We start from the raw sequence: 19,947 nt of genomic DNA, 5'->3' as shown, positions 1-19,947 counted from the left end.
CATAGAATAATATATTACTCAAAACTTTTATGATATGAGGAGAAGGGGATAAATCAACCAACCAAATACTATAAATGGGGGGAAACATAAAACAGTCATTTTCAGAAAAACAAATTCAGGGTGTCAAAAACAGAAGAGAGAAAAAGACAGGAGCCACAATAAAGGGAGGTGGGACAGAAAGGAAAGAAAAAGAGAGTGAGAAGGAAAGTTAAAACACATTAGTGATAATGAGAATGCAAATTAAAGCAACAATGTAATGACATAATACATACCAGACTCAAATGTTTATGAAAAACGGTATCATTCACTGAGAGTAGAAATGTTGAGAAAACAGTACTCTCTTTGATTCTTGAAAGAAAAATGAATTATTGTAGCCTTTATGGAAAGCAATTTGGAAACATTTAACAGAATTACAAATGCACCTACCCTTTGATCCAGCGAGCCAACTTATGCAAATCTATTCCATAGATAGGAAGTTATTTCACTCCAGTGAGGTCTTACCATTAGTGTCTATTGCTGTGGCTGTTGCTCACACACAAGACTTGCTAAATACTTGGATATCACTCAAAATAAAAACACCAAAGCCTAAGGGTATATGTACAACGATGTTTATTGCAGCATGATTGATAATGGCAGGGAAATAAAAAGAGAAATCACGTGAACCCCCATCTGCAGGAGAACAGTTAATGAATCAGGGTATGCATAAAATGTAGTATACTACATCGACATTAACAGGAATGAGTTATAGATATAGAGGTAGGAAAATTTACGTATGGATTTTTTTTGCCTGAGAAAAGCAAGACATATATGACATATATGGATGTTATGATAATGGATGTTATGATAATGGATGCTTTTAAAGGAAGCAGTCCCTAAATAAAACATTAAATATATGTGTAGATCTGTTTAGTTGTGTGTATGTGCTTGTGAATGTGCACATGTGAGAGAAAGGGGGTCAGAGAGAAAAAGTGGGATAGAGAATATTATATGACCACAGAGAAATAATTCAGATGAATATATGTAGTAAATAGCAGCATGGACTATGGGAGTAGCAAACTGAAAGGGAAAATGTATCAAAAGATTGAACTAAAAGAGTCAGTATGGTAATAATCACATATATGCATTCACGCAAGATTATAAATATGTATTTGGGTGAGTATTTTTTTTAGATAAAGAGCTATCTTTCAGAGTGGAGAAGCTAATTTCTATATACTATTTTTACTAAGCAAATAGGTAATGAACTGGAGATAACAGATGAAAACAATTTTTAGCAAAAAGTTTGGCAAAGGCAAAAGATTGGGAATAGTGACTTCAGGGAGTGTGAAGTTCAACAAAAGTCATTTATACTATAGGGGTGATTTGGTTTTATGTTTTTTAGAAAGATATAAAATTGATTTGGCAGAAAGGGTAAGGGTAATGCCACAAAAGGTAGAAGGAACAATATTTATCCACACAGGCATACACACAGAGGAGAAATGGCTTTTGGGATACTTTTAGTAAGCTAAAAGGTAGTCATTCCTTTCTACTAGAGATGAAAGTAAAAAAAGAGAAAAAGTGAAAATGAGGAAATGTATATGGGCGAATAGAGAACAGTAAGGTAGGGGCAGTTGCTATTGTATTGCAAGATTTTCTGCTGTTTCCTTCAAAGCAAAGCCTGAATGGGAGTGATTTTGTTTTGTTTTGTTTTAATTGTCCAGGGATGAAGGTACTGGTGAGATAGGCACATTAGAGATATTGATGAGCAACTATGCTTCTTTAACTTTGATCTCAGCCTTTGACTGCCTGTTTGACTGACCCTGTGTGGGAGCATTGCGGGGGCGGGGGTGGGGAGAGAGAGAGAGAGAGAACTAGGATAACTCCTCCTTATCATCATGTAACCTAGCATTACAATGCCAGTGACTAAAACAAAGCCTGCCAGTGTTCAAACTTACTGTAATATTTGAATATTCATTTCAAATATAGATTTCAGTTACAGGAAAAAAACCCTCCCAGTCTACATTATATATTGAAATTCTATCAGTCAATTGAAACCTAGATGTATATTTATTACTAAAGCAGTAAAATGTTGCAGTAATTAATTGTGACTTCAATCACTGATAATTCTATCTATCAAACATGTTAATAATAAACTCAAAAAATTGAAAATAAAAAAATAGGCTGACAATTCATATAAATATTAGGAAAGAGCGCATTAGCTCAATAACTTTGGGAAGGGCATGTGATTCTTTTCGAAGCTAGAATATTAATTGGATAATATAATTTTGTCAATGTGGGAATTGCTGTGTGAGTATTACTACCATTAAAGAAAATAGCCTTTCCTTAAATCAGATACTATGAAAGAGAAAGGGCATTTTGCCGCTTTGATGATAATATTACCATGAGCTGTACTCTGTCTGGGTTGAACGAACCAAAAACATAATGTGTTTCACAACTGTCCTCCTGTGAAAGGATGCATTTATTTAGCACTGTAAATATTCAGTATAGGGAAGACAGAGGCAATCCAGTAGCCAATTGATCTAAAAATCGATTGTATCTCCATTATATCAAAATTTTCAAAAAATAATAAACTATAATGGTAATAACAGAATATTAATTATTGTTATCTTTTGTATAACACCACATTTATTCTTTGGTCTCTGAGTTCTTTGTGTGATGCTATTTGTCTTCTGCTTGGGTTTCATATGAAGATTAATTTTGACCCTCATCCATTCATCACTCAACCAAAATGTACATCTCCAGGTTCATTTATGCTTTAAATATCAACAATGAAATTAGGCAAACTAGCACTGGGTAGAAGTGTTATCCACTTTTTCTTTCTTGAAATTCCTTCCACTTATGGGAGGAAGAATTAAGATTAAGAAATTAAGGGAAAGGAGTCAAAAGTAACAAGAGGGTGGATGGGATTTTGTGAAGGGAAGAATCTGCAAGAGCTATTCCAAGGAATGCAGAATATGTCAACAAATACCGATGAAAGGATGTCTGCTAACCCAAAACAAGTAAACACACTTAACCATATCTAGCTGGTATTTTTATGTATGCTTTCCCTGTGAACTTGTAATCAGCAAATAACCAAAAATAATTATTTCATTTATTTATGAGGATATCTGCTTATCTGTTTTTGTAAGGTTACAGAAGCATGTAAGAAAAGAAAGGTGTAAACTGTCATTATAGATTTGTAGTCGGGTAATCCTGGAAGATAATAGGTAATGCAGAGGGGAGTAGATGATAAAGCAGGATAAATATAAGAAAATAGTTATTAAGAAAAGAGAAAAATTAAGTGCTGCCTGCATACAAAACCCCAGAGAAAACATAGATCTACATTTATGGCACATGCAGAAAGCGGGTAAGTTGTAGTTGCCATAAAGATTTTCACTAGGGAAATTGTGTGACTGTCTATGTTTCCTATGTTCATTAATTCCCATCCATTTCTATTTTGTTTACTGTCATCACTACTTTAGATACACAGTGTGAGGGTACATTGCATTCGTTTGCTAAAAAATGTAGCACCTGTCACAGTTTGACTTCTACGGTTGCTTTTTATTCCAACATGGATACATGATAATTGTGGTAATCTTTATTCATTTAAGTAAGAATATATCTCTGTATATTAATTTTTGTAAGTAACATAGTTGCTTTTATATAACTTATATTGCATTTTAATTATATATTTCTCTGTGTCCTACTGTGATATTTAGAATTTAAAATGAATATGCTCTTAGTCCACCCTACCAACGCACAGGTCCTAACATCTCCGTTTTGCGTTCATATTCTTGAGATTTTTCAGCTTCATTCAAAGTTCCAAATGTTGCATAATTGCATGACCTCCATTATTCTGGTGGGATATCTGATTATCCCATACACGTTGTGGGTCTGTGGTAGAAAGCAAGCAGTAGTTTGTTTGGACAATAGATTCTCAAAATTACATCTTAGCAAACTAGTAAGAAGATTTCAAACAGTTGCCCTGAGTATAAATGAATAAATATATTTATTATAATGAACATATTTTACTGTGTTTCACAATGTGCTTTCAACTTATTTTGTCATTTGACCTTTTGTGAAAGTTAAGGAATATAGCTTTAATTATTCATTTAGTTCTTCAGCAAATCAATGTGCTATTTCCTATAGGCTCAAGGACAAGTATGATATGGACTCTGATCTCCATGAATGACACTCAACTAGGGAAATAATAATAGTAATAATAATAATAATTTGTAATAACTGTTGGCAGACTATAAGAATATATTGTGATAAGCTTAAGCTTGCAAGAGATCTAGGACTCCAGGAAGAATTATGGAAGAAGGTGATAGTTTTGGCAAATACTGTTGATATCTGCTGAGTGAACAAGGGAGAAAGAAATGTGTTCTAACCAGATGGAAGTGCATGTACAAAAGCATTGATCAGAAAAATGTTTTGAGACGTCCCATGCAGAGAATGGAATTGGTATTGTTATTGAAAATGTAGTTCATTAAACTGGGAACTGGCAGGAGTGAGACCGTGAAGACTCCTGTATGTTCAGGTAAGAGAGTTAGAACTTCAGAACACTTTATAGGCTGAATCCTTCTTCAAAACTCTAAACATATTTTTTAAAAAATAATCTAAGGAATAGATAAAATATTTAAATTATGAGTATCAGATGAAGCTTATCCATATAGCCATACTACATTTTAATCAGATAAAGTATATTAAAATTTAAAAGTTACTTTGCTTCCAATTTGGTTGAACTCCCTTCCCTCCACCCCTTGATTAGTTTGCTTGAATATGGGATTAACTAAAGAGTAATTCATCTGGACCAGAACTTCAGACTTAATCCCTCTTAATCCTTTAAAATGGAAACACTATATTTTTTCATATTGAAGACTATAAGTTTACTTTAATCTAGTGACACTTTGAAAAAAAGTTACTATTCTGCATGTTTTAATCAAATAGTCACTGTCAAATTATTTCTTCTCTCATGAAAGCTAGTGAAGTTCCATTGTAGTGTTTTTAAAGGACTCAAAGATATGGGTAAGGTAAATATTCATGAAAACCATAGGTGCCAACATGAAGAAATTCTATAAAATATCTCAATTTACTAGCCATTAGAATTTTAATATATTTATTATAGAATGAACATTAGCATGTGTTGCATCGACATTTTGCTTCAATTTTCTCAAATCATCTTGGTTTTATTAAGAACTAGGATGCTGCCCAGTAATCTTTGTGGACTAATAAGGATGATAGTTTTTAGCACAGCTTTAAGTATAAAAATAATGTTGCCATCTACTCTAATTAAGATGTCCTGTAATGGGTGAGAAGATAGAAATTGCCTTGTTAAAAACAACAACAAAAACAAAGAAACTTATTCTAAAATTTCTTTCTCCCTCCCATTAGTAGAAAGGTACAGGTATGATTAGGCTTTTATGTTCATAATGAAATTAGATATAATGTAGAAAAATAAAATTATACATTAAAAATAATTGGAAGCAAAGGAAAATAGAACGTGCAGTTCTTCTCACACAAAAAATGTTTAGATCAATTGTTTAGAATCTAATTTAATTATCTTATAAAATGAGTCAAGTGGGATACCAAGTTTTAATCTAATGCTGAGCAAGGCCTTTAGAGTTGCTGTTATACAATTGTTTTGACTTTTATTTCCCAGAGATGGAAACTATCTTGACCCTGATACAATCCCTTGTAATTGGATCATTTCGTATATAATTCTACTTCTTTCTTTTTCCATTACATTCATCATATCCTCATCTAACATTACGATATTGAACATATGAGTTCTAGATGAAAGAAATAAATATATATTATGTTTCAGCTGATATTATGAAAAGAAATTTCTGAGCTTTTCTCCAGCTGTTAATGTTTACAAGTTAGCATCAGCATGCAGTTCCATTGGATTATTACAAAAAAAAAAATCTAAAGTGTTTGCCCAGAAACTGGTTGGCCATGTCCCAGGTAGCAAATGCACCAAAAGAGAGTTTTTACCATCTTAGAAGAAGTGAAAGTCTTCAGAAAATTTCCAGTTTATCCCACAGTAGCAAAATATTCTTAATTAGTTTGAACATTTTGATTTGAATATTTTTGGTTAGTGGCACAATATCTCTTATGTTTCATGCAATGATATTCAGCCTGATTTTCAATCCATCCATATACTTCAATCTGCATAACTACCATATATTGCTTCACTGTGCCATTTTTTTTCCCTAAAACTTACATTCTGTATAAGTACTTTCCCTCAATTCCCAAAGCTTAATTAGGCGCAGATTACTTCTTGCCTGCTTGTCTTGGCTTTTTTATTATTGGAATCTTTCTTTTTCTTCTGCACTCACTCTTAATCTTGCCCTCAATTCCTCCAGTAACATATCTGTTTTAATAAGCTTACCTCTATTCTATGCCTTTTCTTGCCTTAATATGTGATAACATTAGGCTATCTATAGTCAGATAAAGACCAGACTCTTTGCTTTAATACCATTTGTTCAACTGCTTTGGGCTACATATTGACAGAGAGAAGATTGTAGATCTTGAGGTTCAAGGCAAGTGAGTGAAATAATGTAAAAATGGCTCATTGCTTTGACCCTGACTCATCAAACAGCTGAAGAGGGCATTAGAAAAATTAAAATTAATGAGCATTTTCTTGTTTCCCTACAAAGACACCTGAAAAGTCCCCAACTGTTATGTATTACAAGCAAAATCTTCAAAGCTATATTTCTGGCTGCTTAGCGGGAGGCTGAATGTTTAATAGTGAGGTTAAGGATAAGTTAAAGAATTTTTGTGATGGTTGACATCTGTGAAGTCCTATGGGTCACTATATTCTTTAAATCGAACATCCATACAGCAGTTGGTGAAGTTTCACTCCCTTGGGGGTAACTCAGAAGTGACTGTAAGAGAGTCTCATACATCATTTATACCAGGTCTGAAGCCTCAGGAGGTTCTATTGGTCCACATTCTTGTCCCAGCGATCAGATCCAGGTGAGGCAGTCACCCCACTGACACCCTGACCTGACCCAACCCTCTCAGCAGCTCCCTTGTCACCCAGCCTACACATGGCTGGAAAAAATTAGAGAGAACACTGACCATAGTGACCTGGCAGGAGTGCTGCAGGGCAAAGGCCATACTAAAATCCGAATGCAACTGCAAGATATGAATAAATTAGAAAGGGTTCAGAGGACAGACGCAAAAATGATGAAGCACTTTAAAAACAGACTTATGTAGAAAAACTAAAGGGATTTAAATTATTTAGCCTTGAGGAGCGAAGGCTGAGGATAAATAGAATAATAATCTTCAAATAGTGTGAAGCAACTGTTCTTCGTTTAGCTCCACTGCAATCAAGAGTACATAATTTAACATCAGGGATAAATTAGAAAATCTAGAAAGATTTCCTCCCTTGGAAAGAAGCACCTGACTCCTACAAACACTTTAAATGTGATCTTTTGTAGTATCTGGCAAATTGAATGAAAATACCATCTCCATACGTCTATCCCAGTAACATACTATAGAAGTTGAAACAGATTAAGTCTGGTTCTCCAAAGCTTAAATGCATGGTTACGCCGGGAAGCATAGACCTCCCAAACACTGGCCTTATCACAAGTGGGTACAAAATGCCAGGGTGCATTAATTTACGAATCTTAAAGTTTATTATGCAGTTAGAAAAATGGACCAAAGGGCAGCCCGGATGGCTCAGCGGTTTAGCGCCGCCTTTGGCCCAAGGCCTAATCCTGGAGACCCGGGTTCGAGTTCCGCATCAGGCTCCTTGCATGGAGCCTGCTTCTCCCTCTTCCTGTGTCTCGGCGTCTTTCTTTCTCTGTGCCTCCCATGAATAAATAAATAAAATCTTAAAACAAAAAAAAAAAAAAAAAGAAAAAAGAAAAACAAAAGTGGACCAAGCTTGGAAACAGTAATCAGATGACTATTTTTAACTAGTTATTAAAGAAGTATTAAGATATTTTAAAACTACAAAATGAATTTTAAAAGGCTTGCCACGATTAGTATTTTTAATTACATAAAAACATATTTGGGAACTAAGTTATTTAAATGTGTAGAACGCTAAGGAAGCAACATCTGAAATGCAGGTGAGACCTACAATCTGCTCTCATTTGGGGGAACATATGCTTTTGGGTGGACTTAGTGTTATCAAGGCTAATGGCTCCTTGTTATTACTCTTTGTTCCAGCTTTGCTTTTCACTCCTAACTTGTAGGACAGCTTAAATGGTTGACTTGTTTAAAGTGCTGAATTACTCATGTGGTAGCTATTACCAATACAAACTGTCTACAGGATACACAGACAGCTATTGTGTCCCAGCTGATGTTACAATACTAAATGGGACCTGATTACTGTACATTGCTTTTCAATGCTGTTAATTTACATGTTTGAATAAGTCTGTTGGGACTCCATTTTGCAGCTATTGCTTCGCGTACGCTGCTTGGGATCGCTTTGGGAAACAGTATGTGATTGGCTTTTTCTATTCATCAGAATAGAGGGCTTGGAGCTGCTGACACCATGGCCATTATGTATTGCACCTATGGGTTTTGTGGCCCATTACCTATGGGATTGCTGCAGTTGCTTTTTCTTTCTTTTTTCCCTTTAGTCCTTGGTTTCTGCTTATTATTGGATATTCCTAAATGTGGAAGCCGCCATGAGTGTATGATTGCTAATTGGGAAACACACAAGGAATTTAAGAAAAAAATATTCATCGGGTGGGTTGATAGATTTCTAGAGGTGATTTAATAAATGTTAGTGGGAATGAATGTCTCTTTTCTTAAAACCTAGGTAAGCAAGTATTTTGGGTTGTTTCAATATCGTGACTACTCAATCCATTTAGAGTCTATAAGAATTTAATAAGTTAGTGGCTGCAAAATATTTTTAAACTTTGTGTCATTTGGTAGTCAATTAAACAAAAAATTGATAGTTTATTTGGAAACACCCAAACTTATTTCATATGAAGTTCAGTATGCATTTAATGTGGCACGATGTACATTAAATGTCCAGGTAAAACCAGCATCTAGTGTTTTCTGTGCTAGAGAACTTACCTGGATCTCACACATATGTGAGAGATTTGATAATGTTTGTGAACAGATAGTTCAATACCTTGGCCATACTGTTGTTATTGAACATAATATAATCTTTTAATATTTTTTCAAATTTTTTTCAATCAGACTTGCTTTGATTTTTCTGTCAGAATGATAATTGGCAAGATGATTTTAACTTCTATGACATTCTTTGCCATATTCTGATGCAAAGTAAGATTGTGTCTGGGCTCATTGAAAAGGAGTTAGATTGGTGTTACAGGTGCCAAAAGAGGGAGTCCAGTGCTCATAATTCATTATTTCATGTATTTGGTCTTGAACTTGTAAAAAATACTGATTTTGCCTTTTTTTCCCCTTTCAATTAGTCATTAACCATTTCAGTTAGAGAAAGCAATAATTATGAGCATAGGGGGTTTGTTGGAGAAGAGAGAGTAAGTTGCCTGAGAAAATATCTATATTTATGTTTAAAACATCTAAAATAATATATTTTTAAAGATTTTATTTATTTATTCATGAGAGACACAGAGAGAGAGAGAGGCAGAGACACAGGCAGAGGGAGAAGCAGGCTCCTCGCAGGGAGCCCGGTGTGGGACTCAATCCTGGGACCCCAGGAACATGCCCTGTGCCGAAGGCAGGTGCTAAACCGCTGAGCCACCCAGGGATCTCCAACATCTAAAAAAATTTAACAGTTAAGAGGGATTTTGAGAGGATGAGTTAAGTTGAAAGATCTCTGTAGGGCCATTTAAGTTGACCTCTGCTTGTATTGTGGGCTTTATCAGGATTGAAGACATGATCTAAAGGAATGCTTTGTACTTTTAGTGTTATGTATATTTGGCCATGTAGCAGTAACAAAAATTAATAATTAATTGTACTATACAATAGCAAAATGAGTGAAGACTAGGTCATCTGACTATGAAAGCAGTTATTTGCTTTGAAAATATTTGTATTAGGAGAGAAGAAATAATGATATAAGATAGAACGCTTATTTAATTAGAGTTTTTGGGTACACACACACACACACACCTTTTACTGTAACTGATTACATTTTCAAGCAGTGCTTTCTAATTGTGATCATATTAAAACAAGTTTCTAAGTGCCACCTACAGAAATAATTTGTTGTTGGATAGGACATAAAAATCTGTATTTCTTCAAAACTAGTGAATTTTGATGGTCAACCAAGTTTGTATATCTCTAGTCTAGGGGATTAGTTTCAATATAGCTGCATAGTAGGGTTGCTGAATTCAATAATCCCTGTATTTCATAGATAAACCACATAGAATTAGGAGGAAAATGGAAAGAGTAATAACAAAAGCAGCAGAAATGCAGTTTGTTCATTCCTACCAAGGGAAAATTTGTGCTGTTTAAGAACACTTCAGATATCAGGAAGTAATCAGACCAAGGCAAGTCAGCCTGGCCTGCAGGGTCAGGCATCAAGGAAGTGACCAGAAGCCATAGCACATATGAGAAGATCTGAAGCAAGACCCATCACTACCAGGGTACACATATAGTTTTTCTGATGACTCCATTGACTTGCAACTTTCAATCACTACGTTGATCAAATAGATTCAAACATTCCATAAACATAAGCACCAATTTTATTCACACTATACACATGTAGCAATGTGGAAACTAAGGAAACTGTATATTAGCATCTGGGCATAAATTTGAAGGAATGCCTTTTTAAAAAATAAATGAACAACTTTTTTGAGAATATCTTCCTATTTCTTTTACTAAATACTACTTTTAAAATTTAATCAGAGGATAACTTTTATGTTAACATTTTATAATCTATTTAAAGCTAAGAATATTTAGGAACTCAAAACTAATATATTTTTCACTCTCATTAGAAAAAACAAAAAAGAAGTTACTGTGGCCGAGTTCAAAAAGGGTGTTGCCTGTGTTCTCCTCTAGGATTTTGATGGAATCTTGTCTCACATTTAGATCTTTCATCCATTTTGACTTTATATTTGTGTATGGTGAAAGAGACTGGTCTAGTTTCATTCTTCTACATGTGGATGTCCAATTTTCCCAGCACCATTTATTGAAGAGACTGTCTTTCTTCCAGTGGATAGTCTTTCCTCCTTTATCGAATATTAGTTGACCATAAAGTTGAGGGTCCACTTCTGGATTCTTTATTCTGTTCCATTGATCTATGTGTCTGTTTTTGTGCCAGTACCACACTGTCTTGATGACCACAGCTTTGTAGTACAACCTGAAGTCTGGCATTGTGATGCCCCCAGCTATGGTTTTCTTTTTTAAAATTCCCCTGGTTATTCGGGGTCTTTTCTGATTCCACACAAATCTTAAAATATTTTGTTCTAACTCTATGAAGAAAGTCCATGGTATTTTGATAGAGATTGCATTAAACGTGTAAATTGCCCTGGGTAACGTTGACATTTTCACACTATTAATTCTGCCAATCCATGAACATGGAATATTTTTCCATCTCTTTGTGTCTTCCTCAATTTCTTTCAGAAGTCAAAAGAAACAAAAGCAAAAATGAACTATTGGGACTTCGTCAAGATAAGAAGCTTTTACACAGCAAAGGATACAGTCAACAAAACTAAAAGACAACCTACAGAATGGGGGAAGATATTTGCAAATGACGTATCAGATAAAGGGCTCGTTTCCAAGATCTATAAAGAACTTATTAAACTCAACACCAAAGAAACAAACAATCCAATCACGAAATGGGCAAAAGACATGAACAGAAATCTCACAGAGGAAGACATAGGCATGGCCAACATGCACATGAGAAAATGCTCTGCATCACTTGCCATCAGGGAAATACAAAATACAAATCAAAACCACAATGAGATCCCACCTCACACCAGTGAGAATGGGGAAAATTAACAAGGCAGGAAACAACGCATGCTGTAGAGGATGCGGAGAAAAGGGAACCCTCTTACACTGTTGGTGGGAATGTGAACTGGTGCAGCCACTCTGGAAAACTGTGTGGAGGTTCCTCAGAGTTAAAAATAGACCTGCCCTATGACCCAGCAATTGCACTGCTGGGGATTTACCCCAAAGATTCAGATGCAATGAAACGCCGGGACACCTGCACCCCGATGTTTATAGCAGCAATGTCCACAATAGCCAAACTGTGGAAGGAGCCTCGGTGTCCATCGAAAGATGGATGGATAAAGATGTGGTTTACGTATACAATGGAATATTCCTCAGCCATTAGAAATGACAAATACCCACCATTTGCTTCAACGAGGATGGAACTGGAGGGTATTATGCTGAGTGCAGTAAGTCAATCGGAGAAGGACAAACATATAGACTCATTCATTTGGGGAATATAAATAATAGTGGAAGGGAATAGAAGGGAAGGGAGAAGAAATGGGTAGGAAATGTCAGAGAGGGAGACAGAACATGAAGACTCCTAACTCTGGGAGACGAACTAGGGGTGGTGGAAGGGGAGGAGGGCGGGGGGTGGAGGTGAATGGGTGATGAGCACTGAGGGGAGCACTTGACGGGATGAGCACTGGGCATTATTCTGTATGTTGGCAAATTGAACACCAATAAGAAGAAATTTATTATTTTAAAAAAAGAAAACACAAAAAATAAGTCAAAAATTAATGGTAACATACCTTTGTAATAAATATTATGTAGCAATGTATAGTGAAAATAATAGTGAAGGTATATTATTTTTCTCAAAATGTAATATTATATGCTTTTAAATAGTAGATTTTATTGTTAGAGCAGTTTTAAAGAAAAGCTTCAATAGTAAAAACAGAGTTCTAATATCCTTCCTGTCTCACTGCCTACAATTTCTGCTATTTTTAATGTTTTGCACTAGTATAGTTTATATTTTACAATTGATTAACTAATACTGATTATTATTAACTGAAGTCCATAGTTTAAGTGAGCATTCATTCTTGTGTTGTACATTCTATAGGCTTTAATATGTAATACTGCATTTTTGCCATTAATGTTTTCATGTATTTCTGTACTGGAGAAAATCTGAGAAGAAGAAGTAAAATCAGATAGTACTCTCAGGGATGAAATTTCTTGTGTTATTGGAGAAATGTTTATCTCACTATGTATGCTGAAAAGCCAAACTATCCATCATATTACTCAAATTCTTATAAAAAGATGTTTAAATTATTTTAAAAAGTCACTTTTTAAAATTTCTCATGGTGTTCCATTGAAGCACCTCTCTAAGGACCTGTACTTTATTGATTAATCAAAAAAGTAAGTCAAGGATGCCAGGGTGTCTCAGTGGTTAAGCGCCTGCCTTTGGCTCAGGCTGTGATCCCAGAGTCTCAGGATCAAGTCCCACATCAGGCTCCCTGCATGGAGCCTACTTCTCTCTCTGCCTATGTCTCTGCCTCTCTCTCTCTGTGTCTCTCATGAATAAATAAATAAAATCTTTAAAAAAAAAGTAAGTCAAAGTTCTTTTTTTTTTTTTCAAATAAAAGTACATTCCTTTTAAAAAGTTATGGCAGGAAAAAGACCAATGTACTGATAATATTAGAAGTCATTGTGCAGCTTAACCTCATCTATTTCCAAATATGTTAAAATCACCAATATATTTTCTTCAAGATTTATCATAGCAGTACATTAAAATAAAATATTTAATTATCTGGTATGCAATATACATTAAAAAGAATCATCCAAGGAAAATTAACATTTTCTTTTTTCAAGGAAATTAATTTCTGGGACCAGCAAATTACATTGTTATTCCAAATATTTGTATTGTTTTCACATTATGCTATTTTCATGGGGTCATCACACACATTCTAATTTTAGGTATAAAACTGATACCTTGTTAACTTATTGTGTACCCCTCGCTGAAATCCCCCTTAATATTACAGTCCAGTAATTTAGCATTTCATGGACATTTTTGTTTTAGTTTTCTGTTGAGGCACCTTGAACAAATCAGTTATTCCTGAATAATAATTTTATGAAAATGCTTTTCTGAATCCCCTACTGCAATTGTTTTTCAGTTTTAGCATTCTTCCTGTTTGCCACTCACACTAAGACCATGACTCTAATCATATGACTCAAAGTGAAATTTGAATTAGAATTTCAGATCTAACGTGATGCATGGTCTTACAAAGAGAGCAGAAATTACATATGAAGTTAGCTTTGCTTGTTATGTGGGTTTCAGAATCTCACTAGAGGATTCTAGTTCTTCCTGCAAACAACTGACAGTGGGAACCAAACAGAAGATATTGCCTTGTGTGTTAGCTTATATATAATAAGATACATATACCATTATAGTTGTAATATCCCTATATATATTGTTACTTGAATCTTCTACTTTGGCAAGTCCCCTCACATTCTTTATTTTCTTTGTACTTCTTGTAATTTATTTTATTAAATAAATTAAAAAAGAAAGAAAGAAAGAAAGAAAAAAACCTGCTGCGTTCCTTTAGGTTTTCAACACAGCATAATCATTTCTCAAATAAACCTCAATAGTTTCTATTTTGCCACTGTACAAAATTAGCTTTTGCTAAACTAGCATGACAAATATTTTGGGTGCTTCTGAACTATTTGTAGAAATATTAACACGCACTCACAAAAATTCAATTGTAAATGTTACCAAGACTGTTGATTCTATGTGTGGTTGTCAGCTGTGTAATGGTATTACCATTGATTAGTTACAGTTTCAACAGATTACATGATATTCTTCACTGTAGACAAGTTTTTCTAGTAAACAAGGCCATACAAAAATATTTAAGATGAATTATTCACTATTTAGTATCTCTTTATACTCACTGTGAAGCACAGTGAATTATATAGTAGGTGGCATTTGCCAGTAACACAATCTGTCAGAGAAAAGCACCAAGAATATGACACATAGGTATGCTGAGTAATCGATTTAAATGTTGAAACCAGTTCTTTAGTACCTAAAGTATATGTTGAAAATAATGTAGGAACTTTTCGGACAGAGCTGGGTATATTTAAAATAATATCAAAGTAATCCAAGGGTTAAGCAGCTAGTTATCAATAAAACAGAGATGACTTCAGGGGACTAGGCTAGTCTAGTCTAAAACAGAGGGCTAGTCTATCTAAAATATATGAGGTGTTGGAGACAACAGATATTTACAGTTGTGGGAAAGCTGTATTGTTTCTCACATTTCTCCCTCGTTTTGATTGCCTTTTTGACAAATCTCTTTTAGCAGTCACTCCTGGAACAGAGAAGTTTATGACAAACCAATTAAAGAATATGTAAAATAGAATTCACATTAGTGTAACTCCTTCCTATAAACAGTATAAATGTAACACAGGACCACTGAAGGTAGGCTGGGGTGGGATGATGGATAACTCAGAGTGAACCATTATTTGACCTTTCTGCAGAAGGGAAGGATTACCACAAAGAGCATCAGGATTGCTGGATAATACTGGTAATTTAAAACAATAAAGTTGGAAATGAATGCATTACAGAGATGAGCGTAAGTCGAATATATTGATAATACGGACAAATAGATGACAATACATGTAAAATGGCTGGTTACCTTAAATGTACATCAGAGTGCTTTTTATGTTACAAAAATAGCCTGTCCTTGATACCATCTTGACCCTTTCCCTGATTAGAGTTCCTTATTTGCAATAGCATTCATTTTATCTTTTTTTCTTTCAATTTCATTGAAATGAGCCATCTTGCATTCCTGAAGTAAGTGAAGAGGTGGAAAAAATAGAACCCAGATATATGTTTGCAGATGGACGCTTGTGAGAAGCTATGGTATGGTTTTACTATAAAATCTTAAGTTTACTTTCAGTGATTGACATTTGTGTGTTTATGTTCTCTTTTCACGTTCCTTACCCTCAGGAATTGCCCATAATCTAAGAAGCAACTAAAACTCTGACAAAAATACTATTCTCTTTTTTTCTGACTCATTTTTTTATAAAAATATTTTGTGATTAATAAGGTATACTTAATTTTAAAATAAATAATAAATAAATATTATTTATATGTATCTCTATCCCCACGTACACATATACACATACTAGTTTTGTGCACAAGGATATTAAGTTATTGAGATAAAGAAATGTCACTAGAAATATGACATATATAAGATTCAGAATGATCAAAAATAAGTTTTACAGCCTGCTTCTTCCTCTGCCTATGTCTCTGCCTCTCTCTCTGTGTCTCTCATGAATAAATAAATAAATAAAATCTTTAAAAAATAAGATAAGTTTTAGAGGTTTATATAAATAAAATATTCAATACTACGATGCACATCCTAAAAATGTCTTTATATTAGATGTGAACAAAGGGTGTTTCAAGTATAAGAACCCCAAATTAAGGGATGTCCAACATGATTTCAAGCAATTGTTTGAAAAGTTAATAGTGCAGTCAACCTGTTGTTTGGTTTAGTTGATAAAAAAGTAGATTGACATTTTTTGTTTGTTTGTTCAATTGACTGCATCAACTCATTGTTTATATCATATTGATGAAACAATGAGTCACATTGATGCCATTAATCATATTCAACCATGAAACAATGGATTCTCTATTCACAGTGACTCTGGGAATGGAGTGATCATCAACTCGCCAGATCAATTTCATGTCAAATGAATATGACAAGACTGTTGAATGTATTAGATGGCTAATGCCATTCCTGATTATTCCAGTTTTATAGATAATATTAGAAGGAAAGATGATGGTAGGAGATGAGTACAGAGCTGATTCTCATGTTAAAACACTGAAAACAATTTTAATAGTTTATTTCACACACATAATCAGTTATATAAAGTAGAAACAGTAATAGAAATTTGTAATATTGAATTTTTTCTTGCATGTACACAGAAGTAAACTAGGATAGGATTTATGTAAACAAGAGATAGTATATGATGCTGAATTTAACACCCATGTGAATTTGAATGAGTAATTTCACCTCTTTAGCCTTAGTTTTATTTGCATAGGGAAAATGTAATAGAGCAAGAAACTTGCCTCCCATAGTTACTTTGGTGATTCAATGAATCAAAGTATATGAAATCACTTAATTAATTATAAAGCAGAGCATAAATGTGATGATGATGATTATGTCTGGTTAAATTGATACAGATATAGCTCTATAGTCTTATTGAAAAGAGTGAGAGCTTAATATTCTAAGAGATTTGTTAAAGCTGCAGAAAAGTGCAGAGATGGATGAAATGAGAAAGCTTGGCAACCTATGTTAGAAAATTGTTGTGTATTTGAAACAATGTTGGAACAACTACTTGGCAATAAAGGTGCCGTAGTCTATTAGGCAAATAGCCTAATAGAGGATTCAGATACAATGAAATTAATGGGATTTTATGGAAATTAAGAATTCAGACTTCTGAAAAGTCTGAGCATTCATAAACATGACTTCTGTATTGTTGCTTCGTGTTTCATGATGAACAAATGAAAAGCCTCATTTGTAAAAAAAAAATATGTTGCCTTATTTTAATGTAGGAGTATATTTGAATTTATCAATAGAAATGTATACCTATGTTTGTTTCTTCTGGTCTTTATCTTTTTTTGTAAATTCAATTTTACTTTTCATGGTCATCTATTCAGATAAATCCCAGTTGTATTTCACCTCCTCCCAAATGAAAAGCACATTTTTTTATATCAGAACATAGTGTCCTTTTTTTTAATTATTTGCTAATCATCTTCTTTGAAAAATAGAATCATGTCCTTAGATATTTCATATACAAGTGCATCTATCCATTAGAATCTGTGAATGTTGAATGTCACTTAAAATTGTATATGAAACAGATGAATGAGATAAAAAAAAAGATTATTGAGAAAACTGGAGGAACCTGGAGAATGATATAATTGTCATGGCTATATTCCTTGAAAGCCATAGTTACTACCCTTATTGAATTTATACACTATATTGGGAGATACACACATAATTTTATTCTTCATTTGAATAAAAATTTTAAGAGTAGGGTACCTGGGGGCCTCAGTGGTTGAATGTCTGACTTTTGCTCATGTTGTGATCTCGGGGTCCTGGGAGCTTCTCCCTATGTCTATGTTCCTGCTTCTCTCTCTGTGTCTCTCATGAATAATTAAATAAAATCGTAAAAAAACCCAAAAACTTTAAGAGTATTTAGAGTCAAATATTTTATATATATAAATATATACATATTTTATATATAAATATATTTTATATTATATTATAATCAGTTATCTGACATATGAAAATCATATGTGTCTTGGTGATGATAAGGAAAAGTGGGTTCTTTCATAGGTTGACCATAGAAATTTAAATTTCAGGAAACGTGAACATTTCAGGAGGGCAATTTGGCACTGTGTACCAGAAACCTTTCAAAATATTTTCCTTTGATCAGCTGCATACTTTCAGGAATTTATCCTAAAGAAATTATCGAGAAAACATATAAAGACTTTATAAATGGATAGATAGATAGATAGATAGATAGATGATAGATAGATAGATAGATAGATAGATAGATAGATAGATGATATATTACTTGAAGCTTTATATCTGAGCAAGAAGTTTGGAAACTACAAAAATATCCAATAATAAGGGACCAGCTCAATAAACTATTGTGTCCATTAGTAGAATGTATCCATGCAGCACTTAATATTTGTATTTCTGTGTATGTCTCAAGTGTGTGAGGCCATATGAGGTGTAGAGAGAGAGAAAGAGAGGGATAAATATTCATGATATTTTTTAAGTGAAAGAAGCAGATTAAAAATATATATTGTAATGAATTTTCAATTTATAAATCATCATCCTAATGATCTGAGTTTACTGGCTACACTAAGCTTTTTATAAGAGGGTTCCTGCTAATTTACTACATTAAATATTTATTAACTATTGACATTTTAATGTTTAAAAATCAGCCACAATTCTGTCATTGTGAGATATCTAGTTTTAATATTTTGGTATTTAATTTTGCAGGTATTTACTAGGTGTATGAAAATATATAGGTAATATCCTATTTATTCACATTTTGCAGCTGATACACTATATTAAAAGTGAATCTGTTTTCAAATACCAGCATAATTCGATGTGAATATCAGACTTTAAGTACAAACAGAAATGCAAATGTCAGGATCCCTGTACTTTAAAAGCAGGTGGTGTTTATTACCTCGTGCTTTTTAAACGTCTTTCTATCTTTACTAACAACAAGGTGGGTGGAACTGCAAGCTGCTATATATTTAACACTACTCTTTAACTTTAAAGAGCTTATAATATGTATTTTTTTTTTCATGACTAATCCCTAAGGTGATTCACTCTCAACTGCATAAAAACATTCAGTCTTATTTTGAGGAGAAAAAAAGCTGCTAGTTTAATCAAGATTATATTGTTGGCAGGGACCCAAAAGCCAAAAACAGATTTTTGTTTTATTTTCAAAAGAAGACATTGGCAGGATGACAATTTAACAAGTATGCAGCTGTAGGTGTAGTAACACCACCTTTAAAGCCATGTCTTCATAGAGCAATTGACTTAACTAGTTTGATTCAAACCACTTAGATAAGGGAAGCAGCTATATTCTACATGCAGATAAGGAAATATTATTTAAATTATTATTGTTAGGTTCATATGGATAATAATAGCTGCTAGATGCTATGTAATTTACATAATCAGCTATATTTAGACATGTACCTTTGTTTTTTTTTTTGTTTTGTTTTGTTTTTTTATTTTTTTATTTTTTTATTTTTTTAGACATGTACCTTTGAACACATTTTCTTAACATTAGCACTATCGGCATTTTGGGCAAGATACTTTGATGTTGGGAGTGCGGTCCTGGCCCATGCGTTGTAAAATATTTAGCAGCATTTTTGGCCTCTACCTTCCCAGTTATGACCATCAAAAATGTCTCCAAATATTGCCAAATGTCCCTTCAGGGGGCAAAATCACTCTCAGCTGAGAACCACTGCCTTAGAATATATCATCAAATTCTCCTTTTATCATTCTATGAGACTATCAAATAAGAAGGAATCAAGGCCTTTTCTATATTTAAGAAAGAGATGTCCTCTCC

Source organism: Vulpes vulpes, chromosome 6 (genome assembly GCF_048418805.1).
Source record: "Vulpes vulpes isolate BD-2025 chromosome 6, VulVul3, whole genome shotgun sequence".
Classification (NCBI taxonomy): Eukaryota; Metazoa; Chordata; class Mammalia; order Carnivora; family Canidae; genus Vulpes; species Vulpes vulpes.
This window is presented reverse-complemented; position numbering follows the sequence as displayed.